This window comes from Trachypithecus francoisi, unplaced genomic scaffold (genome assembly GCF_009764315.1).
Source record: "Trachypithecus francoisi isolate TF-2019V2 unplaced genomic scaffold, Tfra_2.0 Lachesis_group21, whole genome shotgun sequence".
In the NCBI taxonomy this organism is placed as follows: Eukaryota; Metazoa; Chordata; class Mammalia; order Primates; family Cercopithecidae; genus Trachypithecus; species Trachypithecus francoisi.
The window spans coordinates 2,966,833-2,990,707 of NW_022681467.1; the positions used below are offsets into that span (position 1 = coordinate 2,966,833).

At 45.6% G+C, this 23,875-nt stretch overlaps 1 non-coding gene across 1 annotated transcript; it reads left to right on the forward strand.

Moving 5' to 3' along the window:
- Positions 1 to 13,228: 13,228 nt before the first annotated feature.
- On the forward strand, positions 13,229 to 13,392 carry LOC117069171. The gene has a single exon (XR_004431419.1). It is a non-coding gene; the product is annotated as a U1 spliceosomal RNA (small nuclear RNA).
- Positions 13,393 to 23,875: the final 10,483 nt, after the last annotated feature.

Genomic DNA, 23,875 nt, shown 5'->3' on the forward strand with positions numbered 1-23,875 from the left:
GAGAACTCATGTGTTTAACAGCTTCCTAGGGGATCTCCATGCTGCTGGTTAGCAGCCCCACTTTGAAGCTTTGCCTCCTTGGCAGAGTCCTGTGCTGTGCACACCTCACAGATGTGGATGCTCACAGGCAGGGACACTGTTTGGTGCGGACATCGCAGGCCTGGGTGCTCACAGCTGTGGACACCCACAGGCGAAGATATTCTTAAGTTTAGACTTTGCAGTTGTGGACACTCACAAGGACAGGCCATTAGCAACGAGACTTCTCCAGTTCAAGGGCAAATGCTTATATCTTGGCCTCACAAGCTTGCTGCCCATTTCTTCTTGGTGCTTTGAAATCTACAGGAAATTTATAAAGTTCAACTGGCTCTTCAGTTTAATCCTTAGCTGCCTTTTTAGATCTGAAATTGGGAACCTGGGCTAAGAGCACTGTCCTTGTGGAAGCGTGTTTACACGTGGCCAAAGCCCACAGGGAACCCAAATGATGGGACATATGTAGACAGGCACCAGAGCTGCGGAAAGGAAGGGTCAGCTCGGCAGGAGGGGGCTTCTCACACCAGGGTGGGAAGTTGAGGCTGTGCAAGCTCCCTGGGGACACCAGGGTTCTATGACAGCCCTGATAGGCCTCAGACCTCTAACCTGGATACCTGGCTCAGCAGTCACCTGTGGGGCCACTTTCTCAGCTCCTGCTCTGTCACCCACACAGGCTGGCCAGCACCTTGTCCACTCAATGCACTTGCCAGACACCCAGTGGCAGGCCATGGTCCCTTGGACCTCTTGAGAGCATGTGCCCTGTTTCAGCCAGAGAAAGCCTGAATAAATGAGGCTGTGGATGGGCACTGTGGGAGCGTTAGGGGCAGGGACTGAAGACTGGGCAGCATGGGCCTCAGGTTCATCACAGCTTTTGAACCCATCTAAGTCGTCTTGTACACTGCACACATCAGAACAATTAACCCTAGTGTTAGGGGCTGAATTAGGTCCTCCCAATTTCATATGTTGGAGCCCCGATACCTCAGAGTGTGACTGTATTTGGAGACAGGTCCTTTAAAGAGGTGATTACATTAAAATAGGATCATGCAGGAGGGTATTAATCCAATATAACAGGTGTTCTCACTTGAGGCCAGGAGTTCGAGACCAGCCTGGCCAACATGGTGAAACCCCGTCTCTACTAAAAATACAAAAATTAGCCAGGCATGGTGGTAGGCGCCTGTAGTCTCAGCTGCTCAGGAGGCTGAGGCAGGAAAATCGCTTGAACCCGGGAGGCGGAGGTTGCAGTGAGTCAAGATTATGCCACTGCACTCCAGCCTGGGTGACAACCAGACTCTGTCTCAAAAAAAAAAAAAAAAAAGGAGAAACAGAAGATTAGGACACAGAGGGGAGAAAATATGCAGACACAGGGAGAAGAGAGACAAGTTCAAACCAAGGACAGAGGCTTAAGGAGAAACCAACCCTGCCAGCACCTTGACCTCAGAATTTCAGGCTCCAGCACAGTGAGAGAAGAACTTCTATTGTTTAAGCCACCCAGTACATAGTATTTTGTTATGGCGACCGGAGTTGACTAATGCACCTGTCTTTAGGCCCTCAGAAGCAGGAAACTCATTTAAAACTCTTGTATTTCTCACAGGAAATAGCTCAGTGCTGGTTTATGATTTGGTCTCAATAAGCATGTGTGGCTGACAATCGGGGTGGCAGGGATTCATTCTTAGCATGTCTGATTAATGTCCTTGTATCAATGTAATACAAATAACGCGAAAGCAGGCTAGCATAAACTAAGAGGTTTAGTCTGTGTCCTGGCTGTGTCCCAGCTATGTCCAGACCTGCTGCCTTCTGTTCATGAGGCTGCCTAAATAAGCTTATATCTGTGGGCCTGGAATGTCTCATAAAATGAAGGTAATGAAGGCAGTTTTTAAATAAAGCTGTTGTGAAAATTTGCATGAGATCATTTAAATAAAGCAATTAGCACAGTGCCTGGCATAGAATAGGGATGCAATTCAAGTTGGCTGTTATATAGATTTTTAAAAATAATAATTACAATAATAATGGAAAAAGGACATTCTTTTAAAACATTTGCCTTGGCACACTGCAGATTTACATTTGGGCTTAGAAAGAAAAATTTAGTTACGAAGAGGCTTTAAAATTTGTTTGGAACATTTGCCTGCAGAAGACGTGTGTTGGCAACGACCTACCTCTTTTTCTCCTCAGTCCTACAAAGAGATTTTTGCTTCTTGTTCAAAAATGAGAAATGTGTAAAACAATCACTGAAAATTAGAAGACATTAAAAAGCCACTTGAAGCTTCATGAACCTAAAGTTGCAATATTTTTATATATTTCTTGCCTGTCTTTCAAAAAATTATAGTACATATACTATTTATTTTTATCAACTTTACCCATGCACATTGTGTAAAAAGTCGAGTCTCTCTGCAAGATGTGCCCTTACCCCTGCAGGAACAGCTCTCCCTTTTCTTGCCTATACCCCATTTTTTTGCTCCCCAGTAGCAGTAACCCCCTTATCTCCAACTCATTCTTCATATAAAGTTCATCTTCTTATCTCAAAATCACACATTTATATTTCTACATCTTGATTTTTCAGTCTTAAACACTGTTTATTAACTTTCATTCTAAAAATGGGGATTAACTCTGCTGCCTTATCAGAACAGCAGTAGTGACAGGTGGGAGCTGACACGCAACTCAGCAGACACAACCAGCTTTAACCCTGAGCCAGGCTGGCTTCTCTCTGTCTTAGGATGCGGGATAGAGAAGGCAGCATGCCCCGCATCTCCATCCATCTGGAGCCCAGCAGCCCTCACATTCATGTGGGATGTGCACAGCCATCACAGAGGACAGCCACGGTGAGTGGGGTCCCCTGGACACAGAGAGGCCACAGACTGTTTCCCCTCAATCTTTTACATTTTTCTGGTTACACAGGCCCAAGGCCAGTAGGCCAGTTCACAGCTTCCCTACTTCAGGGCAGCCCTAGAGATCAGGGGTTCCAGAGCAAACCAAGTGGACAGCCCCTTCCTCATGGATCTTACCACTGTCATCTCCAAGGAAACCACTGTGTGAACACAGACTCTTAGGTCTTTTCTCAGGCAGACCTTGATCAGCCCAGACCCAGGCCTTGATCAGCCCAGATATTAACCTTTTATGTATACACACACACTTATTCTCCTTGCCTCCAGCATACACACACACACATGCATGCACACCCACACATACACACACAGGCATGCATGGCTGCACTTCCATCCTCTCTTCTTTTCAGCACAATCACACTGCAGGTTTTGTGAAGTCCCCCTATTCAGCATTTTTATTTTTTGGTGATGTCACCCTCATTGACAGCTGAGCCTGGTAGTGTACTATGATTGCTCTTCTTGCCTACAACACTTTTTGTTTTTCCTGGGGTTCATAATTGTGTTTTTCTACTTTTCAAATACAAATCACTACTTTATTCTCAAACTGTCCTCCAGTTACTTAAGACATCCACACCAGATACTCTTCATTTCTTTTTCTTGAAGAAGTCTCTCCTGGAGCTCCAACTCCTCCAGTCTGGACTGAGGTCTAGATCTGGTGCATCACTGCCATCCTGGCATTTTCACCTGGAGTTCCTCCAGAGACTCTCCTCTCCTCTCCTGTGCTGGATTTTCTACTTCTTGGATTGTGTCTCACCACATTCTTTGATTCATTCTCTTAATTTGATGGAGTACAAACTCCAGTAGCTTCTTCAGAGAGAGAAGTGAAGGAACGTTTCTGAGATCTCACATATTTGAAAATGTCTACAGTCTACTTTCCTACTTAATTGATTGGCTGGTGCTATGATCTGAATGTTGTTTGTCCCCCCAAAATTCTTATGTTGGAACCAAATCCCCAATGCAATAGTATTAAGTAGTGCAGTCTTTGCGAGGTGATGAGGTCATGAGGGCTCAACCCTCGTAAATGTGACTAGTACCCCAGGGAGCTTATCCGTCCCTTCCACCATGTGCATACACAGGGAAGGGTTGGCTGTCTATGAAGCAGAGACTGAGCACTCATCAGACACTGAATCTGCTGACACCTTGATCTTGGACTTTCCAGCCTCCAGAACTCTTAGAAATAAATTTCTGTTGTTTATAAATGACCCAATCTAAGGCATTATGTTATAGTAGCCTGAATGGAGTAAGACAGCCAGGTATAGAATTCTAGGTTGCAAATTACTTACTTTCACAATTGAGAAAGTTTTTGTTTGTTTGTTTGTTTGTTTGTTTGTTTTAAGATGGAGTCCCACTCTATCACCCAGGCTGGAGTGCAGTAGTGTGGTCTCGGCTCACTGCACTCCAGCCTGTGCAGTGGGCTGGGGAGCCTCTGCCTCCCCAGTTCAAGCTAGTCTCATGCCTCAGCCTTCTGAGTAACTGGGATTACAGGAACCTGCCACCATGCCCAGCTAAGAGAAAGTTTTGATTTATGTCTTGTAGCCTCCAGTGTGGCTGTGGAGAAGTCAGATGGCATGTGACCCTTGGTCTTTGGTATAAGCTTTTATGGTTTTGCTCTAGAATGCATAGAGATTTTTGATCTTAGTCTATTTACTTCTAATGTGCTGGGCTCTGGAAGGGCTCCCTCACCCTGGAAATTTTTGTCCTGCAGTCATCTTTAGCCAGATTAGCAGGATATGTGCCACCATGGTGTGGTTTATGGTGCAGCTGGTTGGTTCCCCTGGTCTTGGCAGACAGAGTTTTCCCCTTCCCAGCTGTGACTGCCTTGGAGCCTAGAGGAAGTTGAGTCACTTCCTGATACAAATCACAAACTGTGAAAAATGTTATGCTTGCAAGTGAATTTTCTACATATCTGAAGTAATGATGGCTTAACAGGAGCTTTGAAAACACCCAGGCTTCATTGACACTAAACTGTAGAACTTATAAAGTAATATCCAACCCATTGTCAGCTACTGAAAGATGAATGGGCCATTCAGGCTTCCGCTCTGGACTCACCCAGGTTAATTCCCTCTTGCTCAGCCTAAGTGGCTTAGGAGTGAGCAGGGGGTTATTGGAAATAGGAGGCTGACTATACAAAAATCCTAGCAATATCGCATTCTGGGTTTATCAGTCATCAGGCACCAAGTTTTCTCACCAACAACATTTGCATAAGTTCAGGCCAGCCTCTAATCAATGATACAGTCCTTTCTCCTCTAAATAAAGACTTTTGAGTGTTTAATGGCATAATGATGGCTGCTGTTGATAAAGCTCACTCTGGGAGGTATGGCATCGGGCTTTATAAATGCTGCTTTTATGCCTCTGCACTGCGATGCCAGGCAGGGGTGATTATCCTCTCATGACTATGAATGAGCTGTGATTGGAACACTATAGCGCACTGGCCCGGGGCAGCAGAGACCAGATTCACATCTAGGTATTTTTGCTTCAATTCCCCAGCTACTGGGCCACACTTCTCTTGATCCTCAGGTGGAAACATATATGCTGAATATGAAACATATATATATTCAGGAGAAAAGGGACAACAGCCTGTGAGGTGACCCTGTGGGGTGAGCATGAAGGCAGAGCCCTTCTGGGATGGGGCCTGTGTTCCTTTCCAGACAAACCGCACAGGATGAAAACTGCTTCTTAGGTAGCACAGGATTATTGAAGGCCCTGAGCCTGGAGCAGAGCCTGGGATCTGACATTAGCTGTGCCTCCTTGGGAAAGAGCTCTGCACCTAACATTTTTCATTTGTAGACTGGAAATGAAAATGCTGGCCTATCTGTGGTCACGGTGCTCTGTGAGGGCTCAGATGAGTAAGGCGTCTGCTAAGCAGCTGTAGAAACCTGGAAACCCTGAGTGATTTTTTTCACCTGCAACTCCCAACTTCTTCAGTATCCTGGATATGGAGCTGAGGAATCGCTGCCCAAACAGACAGGTCTGCGCGCTTAAGTAGCTCAGTGGGTTTCTGCTCACATAGCACTTTTACTGTGGGAGAGAAAAGTGGCCAGCTTCTCTTTGGCCTGGCACTGGGACACTTGCCTTGAGGTGGGGGTGCGTCTCTTGGAACCCGGTGTGGAAGCGGAGCCTCTTCCTCCTGGGTGGGTGTGGGGCCCCTTGGGCTCCAGCCAGGATGGAGGGCAGGATCTGGAGGAAGTGGGAGGGGCTGGGCTCATCTGCTCCCCAGGGAGGCATCTGTCTCTCTGTCTATTGTGTGTGTGCTCCCAGGGTCAGACATGCCTTCCAGGGTCTTATCAATGATGAGTGACACTGCAGGGCTGGCCACTGCTGGGGAAGGTGAGCTATTGGAAAGAACAGGTGGGAAGGTGAGAATAAGCCTTCCGGGGCTGAACTGCCAAATTACATTTCCTGAGCTCTTCTTGTTATTAAGGGGAAATGCAAAACGACGTGCATGAGAACGCATGCTCCTGGGTGTTTTTATACGTCATCCTTCCTTTTTCTAAACCTAGATAGGATGATCAGATCCACCATGCATGCATGGAACACTTAAAATACTCACCACTTCCTAACATCATAAATGACAGCCTCTGTTTTAAGATGCAGAAACTGAGGTTTAGAGGGATTAGAGAAATTGGACACAGTTAAATAGTTACTAAGTGGCAGGACTTGGGTTGGAACCTAGGGTCTTTGTTGTTTAGTGTTGTGCTGGGGCACCTGGCCTCCTCCTGCTAAGAGCAGCCTGCTTATACATCACCTGTGATGCTTATATACGCCGTACTGGGTTGAAGAGCACCTCCCCACTCCCCACAAAAATCTGTGTCCACACAGAACCTCAGAATGACATCCTCTTAGTGTGTTGCAGATATAATTGTTTACATTGAGATGAGGTCATGCTGGAGTAGTATGGGCACTTAATCCATTATGACTCGTGTCCTTATAAGAAGAAGAGAAGAATCACAGAGACAGAGTCACACAGGGAAGAACGTCAAGGTAGAGTCTGAGATTGGAGCGATGCAGTCACAGCCATGGAAGGCCTGGAGCCACCAGGAGCTGGAAGACGCGGGAAGGATCCTGCCCTGGAGACTTTTAGGAGACTGTGGCCCTTCTGAAACCTTGACTTTGGACTTCTGGCCTCCAGACCTGGGAGAGAACACGTTTCTGTTGCTTTAAGCCACCCGAATGTGGGGTGATTTGTTACCATAGCCCAGGAAGTGAACACACAGGCTGAGCATTGTTTGGATTCAGCCTGTGAGCCACCAGGCTTGCTGGGCTCCATCAGACACAGAATTCCCTTCCTCACAGCCGAAGCCCTGCAACAGCTGCTCTGGCCCAGCCTGGAGTTTGTGTTAGGAGTTGTGGGGAATCCCTCCTGCCTTGTCTGCTTGGCTACAGGGTTGTAGATGAGTCCCACCTAAGTGCTCCTGCCTCTCCTCCATGGAGGGAAGGGAGTCTGCTGGCCCGGGACTATCATAGGCACAGAGTCCATCCCAGGGCGCTCCTGCATGCACCAGTGAAGTGAGCAAGCCTTGCAGATGCAGGGCCCTGGAGACCCACACCAAGCAGCTCTCCCCGCAGGGCAGCCCCAGGCCACACCCTCCGGGAGAGAGGGACAGGAGAGCTGCATCTGGAGGCTGTGCCTGCGACATCTGGTGGAGTCTCACACAACCCATCCCAGGCTGGGCTTGACCCAGGTCACCGGCAGCCATGATTTAAAGTCTGAGGGCAACCAGCTGCAAAGAAGGGGTTACCACTGAAAGCCAGCTGGAGACCCCAGTTTAGTTCTGAGCAAACATTCCCTAGCACAGTCCAATCTGGCTCCTCCAGTATCTCTTCATGATTGTGGTTTTGGGGAGAAAAGCAGAGAAATTTAGTGCCTTCTCATTGCAGAGCGGCCAGCACTGGGATGCTCTCAGGCATCACTGGGTACAGGAGTTAGCTGCCCGCTCCTCCTTTGTAAAGATACCACTTTCCCTCTTCATACGCTGTTCTTTGGAAGCTACTCACTAAGTCTGGCTCCCCTAAAGCGGGAGATGGGAATTAAGCTCCCCTTCCTGGAGGGGGAAATGTCCACATGTGTTATTTTGTGCCCCCTGTTTTAAATTGTGCCATCCCCCACTCCCACCTTGGTTCCCACTTGCAGATGTCATGCTCAGCACTTAGCATCCATGGACAGGCAGCATGTGTGTGGGTTTTTCCCCTGTCTCTCCCCACCAGGGCATCAGCTCCAGCAGGGATGGGGGTGGGATGGGCTGGGGGAGAGCTCAGAGGAGGGAGGGAGAGGCACTTACTGAAGTCTGTCTTTGCCAACTGTCAGATGTGAAGCACCATGTGCAATCTGTGAAGTATTAATAATCCTGAGCCCCTCCTGAAAAACTGGGATGAGAAGATCCATCTTTTAGGGATATTGTGAGAGATTAATGAGAATGCAAATAAAGTGCTTTGAACTAACCAGATTCTGATCTTTTTGAAAAAACTTTCCTTTTGTTTGTTTAGGGCAAAGCTGCTCTAGCATTATTTCTGAGAATATGAATCCTCTGAAAGAAATTGTTTCCCTCCCTTCCTCCCTCCCTTCCTTCGTCTCCTTTATCCTTCCATCTCTGCCTCCCTCCTGCCTTCCAGCCACCGCCATGCTGGGGCCAGGTCAGTGAGTACATCAAAGCCCTTGCCTTTGTGCAGTCTTCATCCTGGTGACCTGCTCTACGATCCTCACTTCTATTTTAGCTGTCTGTGCTTGCCCACATGAAATTAAAGTTACTTTCTTGCTGTTTGGTTGTTTGCAGACACTCTCCTTCATGGGGTTCTGCAGCACCCCAGAGGTAGACCCCAAAGCCACTGAAGACTATGCAAAGAGAAAGCTGCTTCAGGAGGCAGCCTGGGTACAAGAAAGATGCCCTGCTGAGGCTGGACAGCCTCCACATGGCGTGGGAGGGGGTGGCTCACTGCTTTATCCAGTCTTTTAATGAAGCCACGGAGTCTCAAAGCTGAAAGAGACTGTTAAGCTCTTCCAGCATCCAGGGTATGTGGGGCAGTGGTGTTCAGGCCCATCCAGGGGATGCTGGAGCCCGCTCCGACCTAAGAGCTAATCGTTAAACTGTCAGGATTCTCTGTAGCCAGTTTTTACATGCAGCCCTTATGAAAAGGTGAATTATGTACACTTACAATGAAATAAATCATATTAAAACAAAGGGAATATTTACACAAAACTCATCACTTTCTATTTTATGATTATTCATGATCTATGCCATTAAGGTTAATTTCATCTGCTGTGTCTATGTGGTGGGGATACTCTGTAATGGTGGCTTCTGCGTATCCCTTCCCCAGTTCACATTTGTATGACATCATACTGGCAGCCTGAGTGGGCATGCTCTCTCTACGTGAGAATTTCTGTGTTTTCTGGAGAGTCTGTGGTTCAACATTTACCAATACCACTGGATCCATCTCCAAACTATGCATCAGAATTTCTGTGACTGGGCCTGGACTTTTGTACTTTCTCAGGGGATATTGACGTAGCCAGCCAGGCAGTCTTCAGAGTGGGTTTGGAAAATGCTGACCACCCACTTATGCAGAGCTGGGGAGATGTTGGTCAAAAGGTACAAACCTTCAGTTACATGTTCTGGGGACCTAATGCACAGCGTGGTGACTGTGTTAATAATACTGTATTGTTGACTTGAAATTTGATAAGACAGCAGATCTTAAGTGTCTTCACTGCCTCATCCCCCCAACATGACGGTAATCATGGGTGGTGATAGATGTGTTAATTAATTTGATCGTGGTAATCAGTATACCTGTATATATCTACATTAAATCATCACATGGCACCTTGAATAGATGCAATTTTTGTCAATCAAATCTTTTAAAATAAAAAAAAGGGTTCCAGTGCTGCATGAGTGGATGGGCTAGCCAGTGTCTTCCTATGGTTGCTGAGCAGTAGTGAGTTCCATGTCACTGGAGCTATCCAAACCCTCACTGGACATCAGTTAGCAGGAATCCCAGCTATTTGTCCTGTCTTTTCAGTTTGTTGCAAACAATATGGTACTGATTCTGTCAGCCAACTTATTACCTTTTATTCCTCGTTATAGGTCAACTGCCTCATCTAAACACCCATTCAAGTGTTTTAAGGGATGAAACCTTTAAATGGCCACCTTTCTTGAGACATTCAGAATCAGACAGAATTAGGACATTTTCAGACATGTATTTATTGTGCAAAGCAATGCTTTTCTGCCAAAAGAAGTCTCTATTTTTGCAGAGAACAAGATTTAGTAAGAATCAACCATCAAAATTCTTCCCAGCTGACTACCAATTCAGGATGAAATCTTAAATGAACAATTCCTTAATAAGATCTTTATCATCCCAGATTATGTATTCCATTGCTCTTGCTTTTTTAAAAACTTTTTTAGTGTTTACTTTTTTTTGTTTGAGACAGGGTCTCACCCTGTTGCCCAGGCTGGAGTGCAGTGGCACAATCTCTGCTCACCGCTACCTCCGTCTCCAGGGCTCAGGTGATCTTCCGTCTCAGCCTCTCGAGTAGCTGGGACCACAGGCACTTGCCACCACACCTGGCTAATTTATGTGTGTGTGTGTATACATATATATATGTGTGTGTGTGTGTGTGTGTGTGTGTGTATATATATATATATATATTTTTTTTTTGTAGGGATGAGGTTTGCTATGTTGCCCAGGCTGGTCTTGAACTCTTGGACTCAAGTGATCCACCTGCCTTGGCCTCCCAAAGTACTAGGATTACAGGTGTGAGCCATCGCCCCCATCCTTGCTCCTGCTTTAATTCCTTTGAACACACCTTCCTGGTCTTGGCAGGACGTCGCAGTTGACTCTTTTGCCTCCTCGTGGGTTCATCTTCACTAGGGCCTCTCATCTCATTCCCTTGTTGGGGTCATACACCCCATGATCTTGTTCTCTACAGCCACCTCCACCAATCATGCCCACATGGACCCACTCTCTGCTGGCTCCTTTTCCCCAGAGCTCTTGTGCTTTATGTCCCATCCTTAGAAATGCCCGTACGAAGGGCGTGATTCCAAAACCCAAAGGAACTGCAGGATCTTTCCCTGTCAGGGCCAAGAGGATAGAACCTTTGGAACTTTACCATGTTGACTGGAAAGTTCTTGAGTTACTAGGGCATGAACTGTGGGTACAGCCACCATGGAGAGGGTAAGCCAGTGCTTGCTGTGTGGCTGAAAGTGTGTGTAGAAATGGGATGCTCCTTAGAATTGATGTCCACACTCTTCCTTTTGCTCAATGCCTTTCTTCCTCTTCTTGCAAGCTAACAACCGAGAAGAATTTGTTCAGCATTTAAAAATACTTTTGAGCATGTACTACACACTGAAGATTGCTCTGGGCACTGGGGACTCACCACAAAACACACCAGTATCAATCCCCACCTCTGCAGCTCGTACAGTGATTCTCTTTTGAGTTGACACCTGGGGGAGGTGGTGGTTAGGGGAAAAACTGTTTCCGACATCATCAGAATCTGTAACGTCCCTAACTTATATGTCCCTTCTGTTGTGAGAGTTGTCAGTGTTTGAGGATTGGGCCCAAAGCAGGCTGCCATCAGGACTTTTTTGGCAGTTTCTATAGAGGCTGAGGCGTCGCAGGTAGCTGAGCTTGGGTATAAATCCTTCACTTGCTCAAGTTGAGTTACTTAACTTCACAAAGACATGATTTCCCCAGAGTGGTGATGCTTTCTGGAGTGGTTTGGGATTTTAATAATAAAAAGAACGCAACCAGATGATCATGCAGGTGTGACTCACTGTGGACACTAAACCCATGATGGACCCACAGAGGGCAGCTTCCCAGGGGGCTGGTGCCTCCTAGTTCCTGAGACTGGAAGCCTGACAGAACCAGGGCTAGGGGTTTTAGGCCAAGCTGGGAATTTGGCAGAGGCGAGAAGCAAGCTCCTAATGGTGGAAGTTTAGGCACAGTCATTTGCTCAGGGCTCATTTTAAGACAGAACAGACTTTGGCTTCATCAAAGTCAACTGCAAGGTCTTGGGACAAGTTCAGAGTAACAGCCTACAGGGCTTTGATAAGATTTCAAAGCAAACCTATTAGGCACACAGAAAGCAAGTAGCAGAGGCTGTCCTGATTGGGTGGTGAGGAAGTCCTCTCTAAAGGTGGTGGGAGCACAGATAGATGGAACTCTTCCGGATCCCAAGTGGGGAGTATCTATGGTCATATGCAATACAGATCATCATATAGATTGACTCAATAAATCTCCTTCTAAGAATCTATTATAAGAAATAACAGGCCGGATGTGGTGGCTCACACCTGTAATCCCAGCACTTGGGAGTCGGAGGTGGGGGATGAAAACTCAACAAATGGAAATGACTTTCAAGGAAACAGAGCACACACAATGCAATTTTAGCACATGCATAAATACTACAAGTAATAACTTAGTATATGGTGAATGTAGCCTTTCAAATACATGGGAAATTTTGTTATGTTCAAAAATGATACAAGGATTCAATTGTGATACTTGGATATACTTTTGGGAAAAAAAATAGATCCCTCTTTTCTGTCATTAATGTTCCTGGAAGTTCTTTATAAGAAAGAAAGAAATATAAAAACTAAAACTGTAGTTTATATGCGTATGACATTTGTGAAACTTTTTTTTTTCCTTAAAAACCTTTGTCTTCCATTTCCTCTCTGAATACAACATGATTTACTATGGAATATGTATTTCTATTGCAATGCTTTCTTCCCAAGTAAGTATCCTTTCTCTTAGAAAATCTCTTTTTTTATTTAGTCTCTGTTTATTATTTAGGTGGACACATTTTTTAAAAACTCACAAAACTTATTAAGGAAAAGTGAAGGTTTTGATTACATAAAAACATTTTTTAAAATTATCTGTGATAAAGGTACTATAAACAAAATTAGAAGACATTTTAAAAAACTAGGAGAAAAAAATATACAAAGATTTAGTGCAGACTATAGAAAGAAGTTCTAGAATCACTTTAGAAGACTCGTTACACAGGGGCAAGGATGTGAGGAGGTTATTCGCAGCAGTGGAGATGCTCCAGCCAGTGTAGACATCGCCAGTGTTCAGGGAAATCCAAACTAAAACAGCCATGAGATAATCCTTTTCACTTATTAGGCTGGCAAACATTAAAGTGTGTAATGATTTCAAATGGTAGCAGGTGTGAGAAAACAGCTGTTCCAATTTCAGGAGAACACATTAGTACAGCTATTTAGAGAACAATCTGGTGTATTTATCAAAATAGTGTGCCCAAGCTTTGACTCAGCAGTTCCACTTCTCTGTGTCCGCTCCAGAGAAAGAGGTGTGAGCTGGAGCCCTGGGAAAATGTTCACAGCAGCATACTTACCTGGCAGGGGAGATACCATGATCACGAAGGTGGTTTTCCCAGGGCGAGGCTTATCCATTGCACTCCGGATGTGCTGACCCCTGCGATTTCCCCAAATGTGGGAAACTCGACTGCATCATTTGTGGTAGTGGGGGACTGCGTTCGCGCTTTCCCCTGTAAAAAAAAAAAAAAAAAAGAAAAAAGAAAATGTTCACAGCAGCATTGTTCACTGGAGCAGGGAACGGCAGCAGCCAGAAGGGGATGCATGAGTTTGAGGGCTGATGGGGAAGGGACTCTATTCATTTTTATTTTGTTTGAATCTTTTGCAATGTATTCGAGGATTCCAAAAAACCAATGGAAAGTTGAGAAGAATAAATTGCAAGACGAACTCACTTTTATGAAAATAATTATGTTTGTACATATATAAATACATATAATGCATACTGGAAAGAAAAACATCAAAACATGAGTGGAGTAAGGTAGGATCATAGTAAAGAGGAATTATAGGTATTTTCAATGTTTCTTAGCTTTGCTTCTCTTGATTTTCTAATTTTCCTATACAAACATAGAAAATTTCTGTAATATATGTTTTAAAAGGCATCCTGATCACCCAGCGATTGTCCTAATGACCTGGGTTGATTGTAGAATACCATGACCTTGGGCTCGACGGGTTCTGGGCCCCGCCTGCTCCACAAGGGAAAGGCAAGGACTGGGCTTGAGAGATGGGAGCTTGTGGGGTCCTGCCGATAACCTGACTCAGGATCCCTGTCCCATACTTCTTCTGGGATCTGGCCATTCCCCTCCTTCCTTTACAGGGGGTCTGTGTGGGGAGCAGGGGCCTGCGTGTGATGGGGACTCCCCTTCAGGTTCTGCCAAAGTCCATTGGAGCTTTCTACATGGCTCTAAGGAGTCTGTTAAGGACAGCAAAGGCCAAATGTGTTACCAGTGCCCCTTTCATCCTCACTGTGAGGCAGGAAACTGAGGCTCAGGACCCAGCTCCTTGCCTAACTGGCTGAGACTGGAGGAAGCACAGGCCTCCCTGACACTAGCCTTCCTGGAGATCAGAAACCACCATTGAAGCATCAATATTCTTTTTTGGGTCTTGAACTTAAAATATGACAAGTGTTATGGCTTCAGAAAACAGCTCGAGACCTTGAGCCCTCCAGGGCTTTTACGTGGACAGGCTGCATTAGACATGTTGGTGCTAGAATAATACATCCGCTTTTGTTTCCAGGATCAAAAATTACTGGAAACCAGAACCACATTCTAAGTGTCTGAGCTGGAACAGGAACTGATATTCCTATTAAACGGGTCACCGGGCACCACTGCTGTGAGAAGTGTTGGCCATGTGTGAAAATCTCGGTGGCTTCAGCAGCTAAGAAAAGAAAACCTTTAGGGATAAAAACTATAGAGGGAACATTTTTTGCATGAGCATTAGGGAAAATCAGAGGATACTGATTTTCTGAATTAAAGTAGTGCCTGGGCCCTAGAGGTGTGGCTAACTGTGCTAAGTGTTGCTGATGAACATTTGGCCACTGTCAGCAGCTGCAGCATCAGCACATCCCGCTGAAAAACACAGGGCTGGGTGGACCAAAGCCCACTTCCGTGGTCCTTTGCCAAAAGGTGGAGCCCAAAAATTCCAGACCAAATGTAATGTCTTGACCTGGGAACTGATTTTGCAAACAGCAGCCAAAGTTTCCTAGAGGTGGAGGTTTTAGAAAGAAAGGCAGAGGGCAAGGGTGGGGGTGGGGGAGAGCCAAAGAAGGCAGCCTGTTTAGTGTATGAGCAGTGAATAACGAGTTAAAGGATGGGGTCATTTCTGTAATCTTGATGAAGAGTCGGTCCTCACCTCAATAACCATGGGGGTGGGGTTGCCCTTCCAGCTCCACTCACACTGGTTGCTGAGTCACTGGGTGAGTCCTGCCATTTCCTTCAGTTGCTCTGGATAATGGGTTGATAATGTTGTTCCACAGAGAGACTCAGCACGCTCCTCTAGCATCCCATCCTCTCTTCTGTGCATAAGCAGTGGAGACGCTAGGCACACACTTTCCTTTCCACAGAAACCTTTCAGATATTTATATCCAATTTATGCAAATATTTACATCCCCCAATTCATAGTGAGAAGTGACCCAGAAAACAGGAGACATAAGAGCGTGGTGGTTAGGGACATGGGCCAAACATTTGCAAGGGGTCCGGGCAAGTGCCCCAGCCTCACTAGGCCTCTGCCTAATCTGTAGAATGGGACTATAGCTGAGGATGGGCACACCGCTGGAGAGATCACCCATGCAAAGCTCATGGAGCTGGGCCATTTTTATAGTAATTATTGCAGACTTTGCTCTTGATACAACTGTTGTACAAATTCCATTAGCCTTATTTTTTTAAACTTAAGAGCAATTAGGATTCAAGTAGTAATACTAGGATTCCTTCAAGACAAGGCAGTTTCATGGCTGAACAAGGCAGTGTGATAGTAAGCTGTGTAGTCAGCTTATTTTATTTACAACCAGAGTAGTAGGTCAGGATGAAAGAGGGAATGTGGGGAGGGGACACACAAAAGCGCAGGGCAGGAGAGAGATAGCCCCAGAGAACTGGGACTTGGCCGAGTCTCCCTAGGACCCAAGGCTGACCGCTGAGAGCCCAGCGGGCAAGAAGGGATGCTCACTGCCTCACACCAGCAGTGACCAGAGGCTAATGTTCAGACAATAACCTGATAGTCCACCTCCTTCCCTCCCTCCCTCTGTGCCAGCTGCTAAGCTCGACACCAACGTGCATGTGTACTCCCAGCAACTGAGTTCCCATCAGCGCAAAGTGGCTTATCTGAGAGGCAATGTCAGGAAGCAGCCATAAGAGAATGGGGAAGTGAGGCAGGGGAGCAGAGGCAGAGAATCAAGGTGCGCGCTCCAGCAGGGGCCACTGTGGACAACTTCAGCTCAGTCCTGGGAGGAACCCTGGAGAACCACACACACACACAGACACACACACAGAGACACACACAGACACAGACACACATGCAGATACACAGAGACACAGACACACATACACAAGCACACAGATATACACACACACAGACACAGACACAGACACACATACAGACACACAGAGACACAGACACACATGCACAGACACACAGATTCACAGACACACAGACACAGAGACACACACAGAGACACAGACACACACACACATCAGCACTGTTCCTCCTGGGGCGAGCGAGCACAGGTCTGCACACACACTGGCAGAGTCTCTGGGTAAGGGGTGCTCCCAGCCTGTTGCTTGTGTGGACCCGCGTGTACCCGCAGACCTACTCTTCTGGGGAAAGCTGCCAGGCACGGAGAAGCAGGCTCTGCTGTGGAGGTGGGCAGGAGCCATCAGGAAGGGCAGGAGGAACAAGGCAGGTGCCTCATCAAGGCCTCACTCTCATGGGCAAGAGGGAGAGGCGAACGCCAGAGGGTGAGTGGAGAGGTTCTAAAGAGACTGATGGCGAGTGGGACCCAAGAGCTTTCCTGAGGGAAGTGACCAGGAGGAGACAGGGGGATGGAGAGGAGTCCGTGAGGGGTGGGGCAGCGCCTGGGGTAGGGGAACTGCAAATGCCTTGAGAAAGGGTGAGGACATTTTCATCTTTCCTGAGTTTTTAAGGAGAGGCGTTCACTGTCCCATCCATATTTTAAGATCCCTCTGGTCCCCAAGTGGAGCCCGAGATGGGTGGGGGCATGCAGGGTGTGGGCGGAATCGTGGTCTGGACTGGGAGGACGGCTGAGGAGGGGAGCATGGGGTGGACTTGGGATTTATTTAGGAGTGACCTTGGCAGCTGCCTTGGCTGTGGGAGGTGACAACGAGGAAGGCGTGGAGGGCGACCTCGAGTCCGCCCTAGCAACTGGCAGAAGGCACACCCTGCCCTGAGACCCCCGACTCTGTCCTCTTCCCTCCTGGGCCTGCTCCTCCCATCACAGACGCCCTCCCTGAACCCTCTTCCGCTTTCGGGCCCTCTGTCTCTTTAAGGTGCTGGTTCTGTGCACAGGGTGACCCGGGCTCTGGGCGCCAGTCCTGGTGGGGCCACAAGTTTCTTGCTTCATCCGCTACAAGTCCATGAGCCTGTCTTATTTTCTAAAGCAGTAAACAGTGACTCAGTGTGTAAGCAGTCAACGCCAAGCTCAGAAAAATAAAGGCTCAGTAAGATCAGAATTCCAACTTCCTGGAAATGCGTCTTGGAGAAAGACGATCGCCGTGGCTCCATCATTCCTTCCAGCCCTCAAGACAGAGCCTGGTGCCCTGAGTTTATGTTTGCTGCTCACGCAGATCTGCCTGGTTCTGCAGGGACAGAGCCCTCTGCCGTGGGTTCTCTGCCCCCCTGCAGCTCCACAGTGGGCCGGCTGTGCTTTGTTTTGTGAGCAAAGTTCCCTGAAAAACAAAATTGGGAGGAAAGAGACTTTACCCCAATGAAGAGTTTGCAAACTGGGGAGACACAGCCTTTGGTGTAAAAGAAAGTTATCTTCCTGGGGCCAAAGAGAGGGTTTGGGTTTTGTAGCAAAAGTGCCACACAAGATCCCAATCAGGTCGGTTGATGCACATAAAGGATTCAAACTTGCTTAGTTCTGATTGGTCAATGCAGCTGAGTTCTGATTGGATACAGGTGAGCTGTGATTGGTCAGCTAAGCTTTGAATGCAAAGGTAGGTGAGCTTTGATTGGTTGGTTCAAGTAAGCTCTGAGCGTCCCAAAGCTAAAAAGGTGCTGGTTTTCAGAGTGCTTGTGTGAGTTACCTGTGTGACCTCGAATCAGCAAATAGCCACTCAGCTATATTTTAAATATAGGGCCAGTTACCCACATGGGATTCATCTGAAAGGACTGACTCTTCCAGATTCGCGTTGGTTCACAATTTTCACAAAGGTGTCACAGTAGGGGCAGCAGGGACTAGACCAATTGTGTCCAGATACTGATTCTGCCATGTACTATCTGATGTCTTGGGCAAGGTCCTCATCCTGTCTGTTCTCCAGTTTCCTCCCCTGTATCTAGCTAATCGGTTGCAGGAATGATCAAATGAGGTGCTGGGAAGCGTCATTAGCTGTTGCTGCTGTGGGAATTTGGCTGTTTCAGCTTCAGTTGCTGCAGCTGGTGGAGAGTGAGCTAATTAGCCTAAGCAGGGCAGAGTAGATGGTTTTTAAGGGAAAAGTAAACATTTCTGTCTGCTCTTTTTACCCCTTCTTCACAGAGCTGCTTTCACCTGAGCACATGGTTCTTGGGTGGCATCTGTGGTTTTGGCTCCAATAATTATTTGGGTATTTAGGTCAGGGCTTGGCAAATTATGACCCTTGGGACAAATCTGGCTAGCCACCTGTTTTTGTATGATCCATGGATTTTACATTTTTAGGTGGCTGGGAAGATTAATATTGCACAACACCCAAAAATTATATGAAATTCAAAGTTTAGTGTATATAATAAAGTTTTACTGGAACACAGTGACACAATTTGTTTATATATTGCCTGTGGCTGCTTTGAAGCTACAACAGCAAGTTACCCAGTTGCAGCAGAGTCTGCATGGCCCCCACAGCCTGAAATGTTTGCTGTTTGCTCTTCACATAAGAAGTTTGCTCACCTGGTTCAGACTGTGAACTACCCAGCAAAGATACTAGGTCAAGCCCAAAGGTCAAGAAGGGTGCAGGCCAGCCCCTGTGTCTATTTCACTATCAGGGCCCTTTTGTGATTCCTCAGACATTTACGTCCACAACCAGATGTAGGAATGTATGGACACTGGGGAGGGAGGGTGCTGAAGAGGAGAGGCTGGGGAGGAAGCACGTGTGTGTGTGAGTAGGCACCACAGAATGAATGATGCCAGCAAATCCTAGGGCTGGTGGCCTGATGGGAACCAAGGCTCCTCTCTGCCCTCTCCAGTCAGGTGCAAATGTTTACCTGGTGGCTCCTAAGGAGTGATGAGGACAAAACTTAAGTCGTTGAGCTCTTTCTGACAAGCATAATGCCACATACATCTTGAATTCATCACGATTTTATTTTTAGATATTTTCCTCACTACTTTCACTAAAGCCTCAGAGTCAAGAAAAATTCCAGGGGTCCTTTGCTGGTTGGGGGATTGAGGAGTGTCCCTGCAGTGGCATGGTGCCCCGATGATATGAGCCAGGTGGTGAGGGCAGTGAAAGTGTGGCAGTTCTCCCCCAGCTCTGCTGAGGGCAGCACCCCAGAACTGGCCAGGCAGGGAACCCAGGCTGCCTGGGCTCTGCCTCTCCTCCTCCTACCTCAGACCTTCTGCTTCTCTTGGATGTCCTGTCAGCCTGCTGTCCTGCCGGTCCTCTGAGCAGCCTGCTGTCCTGCCAGTCCTCATGAACCCCACTTCTATCATCCACTTCCTCCCACCAGTGGATCCATCTGGTTGATGGAAAGCACCAGTGCAGGGACTTCATGTACATGAGTGCGCAAGTGCTGCAAACCCTTCAATAATTTGTACTTCAGAAGATGCTTGTTGGCCGGACATGGTGGCTCAAGTCTATAATTCCAGCATTTTGGGATCCCAAGGCGGGAGGATCACTTGAGCCCAGGAGTTCAAGACCAGCCTGGGCAACTGGCTGGTCTCTACAAAAAATCTCTACAAAAAACATCTCTACAAAAAATTGTAAAGTTTTAAAAAATTAGCCAGCCGTGAGGGTTCATGTCTATAGTCCTAGCTACTCAGGAGGCTGAGGTGGGGGATCTCTCAAGCCCAGGAGGTGGGTGTTACAGTGAGCTGAGATAGCACCACTGCACTCCAGCCTGAGTGACACAGGGAGACCCCCCACAAAGAAAAATATAAGATGTGTTGTTTTCCTGAAGGGTTTTTTAAAGGCAAAGTCAATGCTCACTTCTACTGATTGATTGAAGTACAGTTGATCCTTGAACAACATGGGTCCATGTTAGACATTTTAAACTGCACAGTGGCATTAGGTACGTTCACATTGCTGTGTAACTATCACCACCATCCACTTCCAGAACTTTCTTTCCAAACTGAAACTCTACACCCATCAAACAACTCTCTATTCCCCTTTCCCCAAACACCAATTGTTTTTTAAGATTTATTCTTGTTGATAATACATGAATAGCATGTTGATTTTAACCAATGAGTAGCATTCCAGTATATGAATATGTCACACTTTATCTCTTTTGCTGTTGGTGGACATTTAGGTCATTTCAGTTTTTACTTGTGCAAATGGTGCTTTAAAAAAAACACACCATGTATATTTCTTATTGTGCATACATTTCAGAGATTGATGCCTAGATTTTCTAGAATAAAGTTTGCTGAGTCATGGGACAAGCGCAATTTTTAACACTACCTGATATTACCAGCTAGCTCTTCAAAGATGTCTCATCAGCAGTGTATACAAATTCACAATTTCCTACCACACTTTCAACACTTGTTAGCGTAGGATTTGTTAGATTTTTCTTTCCTTTGAATTGAACATATGGCAGGGTGTGGTGGCTCACACCTGTAATCCCAACCCTTTGGGAGGCCAAGGCAGGCAGATGACCTGAGATCAGGAGTTCAAGACCAGCCTGGCCAACATGGTGAAACTCCGTCTCTATAAAAATACAAAAATTAGCTGGGCATGGTGGCAGGTGCCTGTAATCCCAGCTATTGGGGCAGCTGAGGTGGGAGAATCACTTGAACCTGGGAGGAGGAGGTTGCAGTGAGCTGAGATCATGCCATTGCACTCCAGCCTGGGTGACAGAGTGAGACTCTGTCTCAAAAAAAAAAAAAAAAAAAAGAATTGAACATATGATATTGTTACAGTGGATAGCTAGTCAAACACAAACAGGGCAGGAGAGGGCTCCCACTTCCCCACCAGGAATGCCAGGTGACCATCAAGTGATGGTCAGGTGGTTGTAACACTCCCTCTCTAAAATAATAATTGGTCGCAGCCAGCGCTAGGGAAAGGCAGTTTCCCAATAGATAAAAACACCTGTAACTGGTGATGGGCAGCTTCCTAATAAGATCTTAGGAACTGGACGAGTGGGCTCAGGCATGTGGATTAACAGGCAAAATGAAAAAAAAAAGCAGGAGCTGCAATCCTAGCCTCTGATAAAATAGACTTTAAACCAACAAAAATCAAAAAAGACAAAGAAGGGCATCTCATAATGGTAAAGGGAACAATTCAACAAGAAGAGCTAACTATTCTAACTATATCTGCATCCAATACAAGAACATCCAGATTCATAAAACAAGTTCTTTGAGACCTATAAAGAGACTTAGACTCCCACACAATAATAGTGGGAGACTTTAACACCCCACTCTCAATATTAGACAGATCAATGAGACAGAAAATTAACAAGGATATTCAGGACTTAAACTCAGCACTCTGGATCAAGAGGACCTAATAGACATCTACAGAGCTCTTCACCCCAAATCAACAGAATGTACATTCTTCTCAGTGCCACATGACACTTATTCTAAAATCGGATCACATAATTGGAAATAAAACACTCCTCAACAAATGAAAAAGAACTGATATCATAACAATCTCTCAGACCACAGTGCAATCAAATTAGAACTCAGGATTAAGAAAGTCACTCAAAACCACACAATTTCATGGAAATTGAACAACCTGCTCCTGAATGACTCCTGGGTAAATAATGAAATTAAGGCAGAAATCAAGAAGTTCTTTGAAACCAATGAGAACAAAGAGACAATGTACCCGAATCTCTGGGACACAGCTAAAGCAGGGTGAAGAGGGAAATTCATAGCACTAAATGCCCACATCAGAAAGCTAGAAAGATCTCAAATCGACACCCCAACACCACAATTAAAAGAGCTAGAGAGGCAAGAGGAAACTATTCCAAAATTCTCTGAGCTAAGTTAGCTCAGAGAGGAATTGAAGGAGATAGAGACACGAAAAACCCTCCAAAAATCAATGAATCCAGGAGCTATTGTTTTGGAAAAAAAAAAAAAATAACAAAATAGACCACTAGCTAGGCTAACAAAGAGAGAGAAGAATCAAATAGACACAATAAAAAATGATAAAGGGAATATCACCGCTAACCCCACAGAAATACAAACTACCATCAGAGACGACTACAAACACATCTATGCAAATAAACTAGAAAATCTAGAAGAAATGGATACATTCCTGAACACATACATTCTACCAAGACTAAACCAGGAAGAACTCGAATCCCTGAAAAGACCAATAATGAGCTGTGAAATTGAGGCAGTAATTGGTAGCCTACCAACCCAGGACCAGACAGATTCACAGCCGAATTATATCAGAAATAGGCGAGGAGCTGGTACCATTCCTTCCAAAACTGTTCCAAACAATTGGAAAGGAAAGATTCCTCCATAATTCATTTTATGAAGCCAGTATCGTCCTGATACTAGAACTGGAAAGAGACATGGCAAAAAAGAAAACTTCAGGCCAATATCCCATATTGATGTGGAAATCCTCAATAAAATACTGGCAAACCAAATCCAGCAGCACATCAAAAAACTTATCCCCCACGATCAAGTTGGCTTCATCCCTGGGATGCAAAGCTAGTTCAACATATGCAAATCAATAAATGTAATCCATCACATAAACAGAACCAATGACAAAAACCACATGATTATCTCAATAGATGCAGAAAAGGCCTTTGATAAAATTCAACATGCCTTCATGTTAAAAACTCTCAATAAACTAAGTATTGCTGGAACGTATCTCAAAATAATAAGAGCTGTTTATGACAGACCCACAGCCAATATCATATTGAATATGGAAAAGCTGGAAGCATTCCCTTTGAAAGCCAATACAAGACAAAGATGCCCTGTTTCACCACTTTTATTCAACATAGTATTGGAAGTTCTGGCCAGGGCAATCAGGCAAGAGAAAGAAATAAAGCATATTCAGATAGGAAGAGAGGAAGTCAAATTGTCTCTGTTTGCAGACAACATGATTCTTCTATGTTTAGAAAATCCCATCATCATCTCAGTCCCAAAACTCCTTAAGCTGATAAGCAACTTCAGCAAAGTTTCAGGATACAAAATCAATGTGCAAAAATCATAAACATTCCTATATACCAATAATAGACAAGCAGAGAGCCAAGTCATGAATGAACTCCCATTCACAGTTTCTACAAAGGGAATAAAACACCTAGGAATACAGCTAACAAGAAATGTGAAGGACCTCTTCAAGGAGAACTACAAACCACTGCTCAAGGAAATAAGAGAGGACACAAACAAATGGAAAAACTTTCCATCCTTTTGGGTAGGAAGAATCAATATTGTGAAAATGACCATATTGCCCAAAGTAATTTATACATTCAATGCTATTCCCATCAAACTACCACTGACATTCTTCACAGAATTAGAAAAAAACTACTTTCCATTTCATATGAAATCAAAGAAGACCCTGTATAGCCAAGACAATCCTAAGTAAAAAGAACAAAGCTGGAGGCATCATACTACCTGACTTCAAACTATACTGCAAGGCTACAGTAACCAAAACAGCATGGTGCTCATACCAAAAACAAACATATAGACCAATAGAACAGAGACTTCAGAAATAACACCACACATCTACAACCATCTGATCTTTGACAAACCAGACAAAATCAAGCAATGGAGAAAGGATCTCCTATTCAATAAATGGTGCTGGGAAAACTTGCTAGCCATATGCAGAAAACTGAAACTGGAGCCATTCCTTACACCTTATG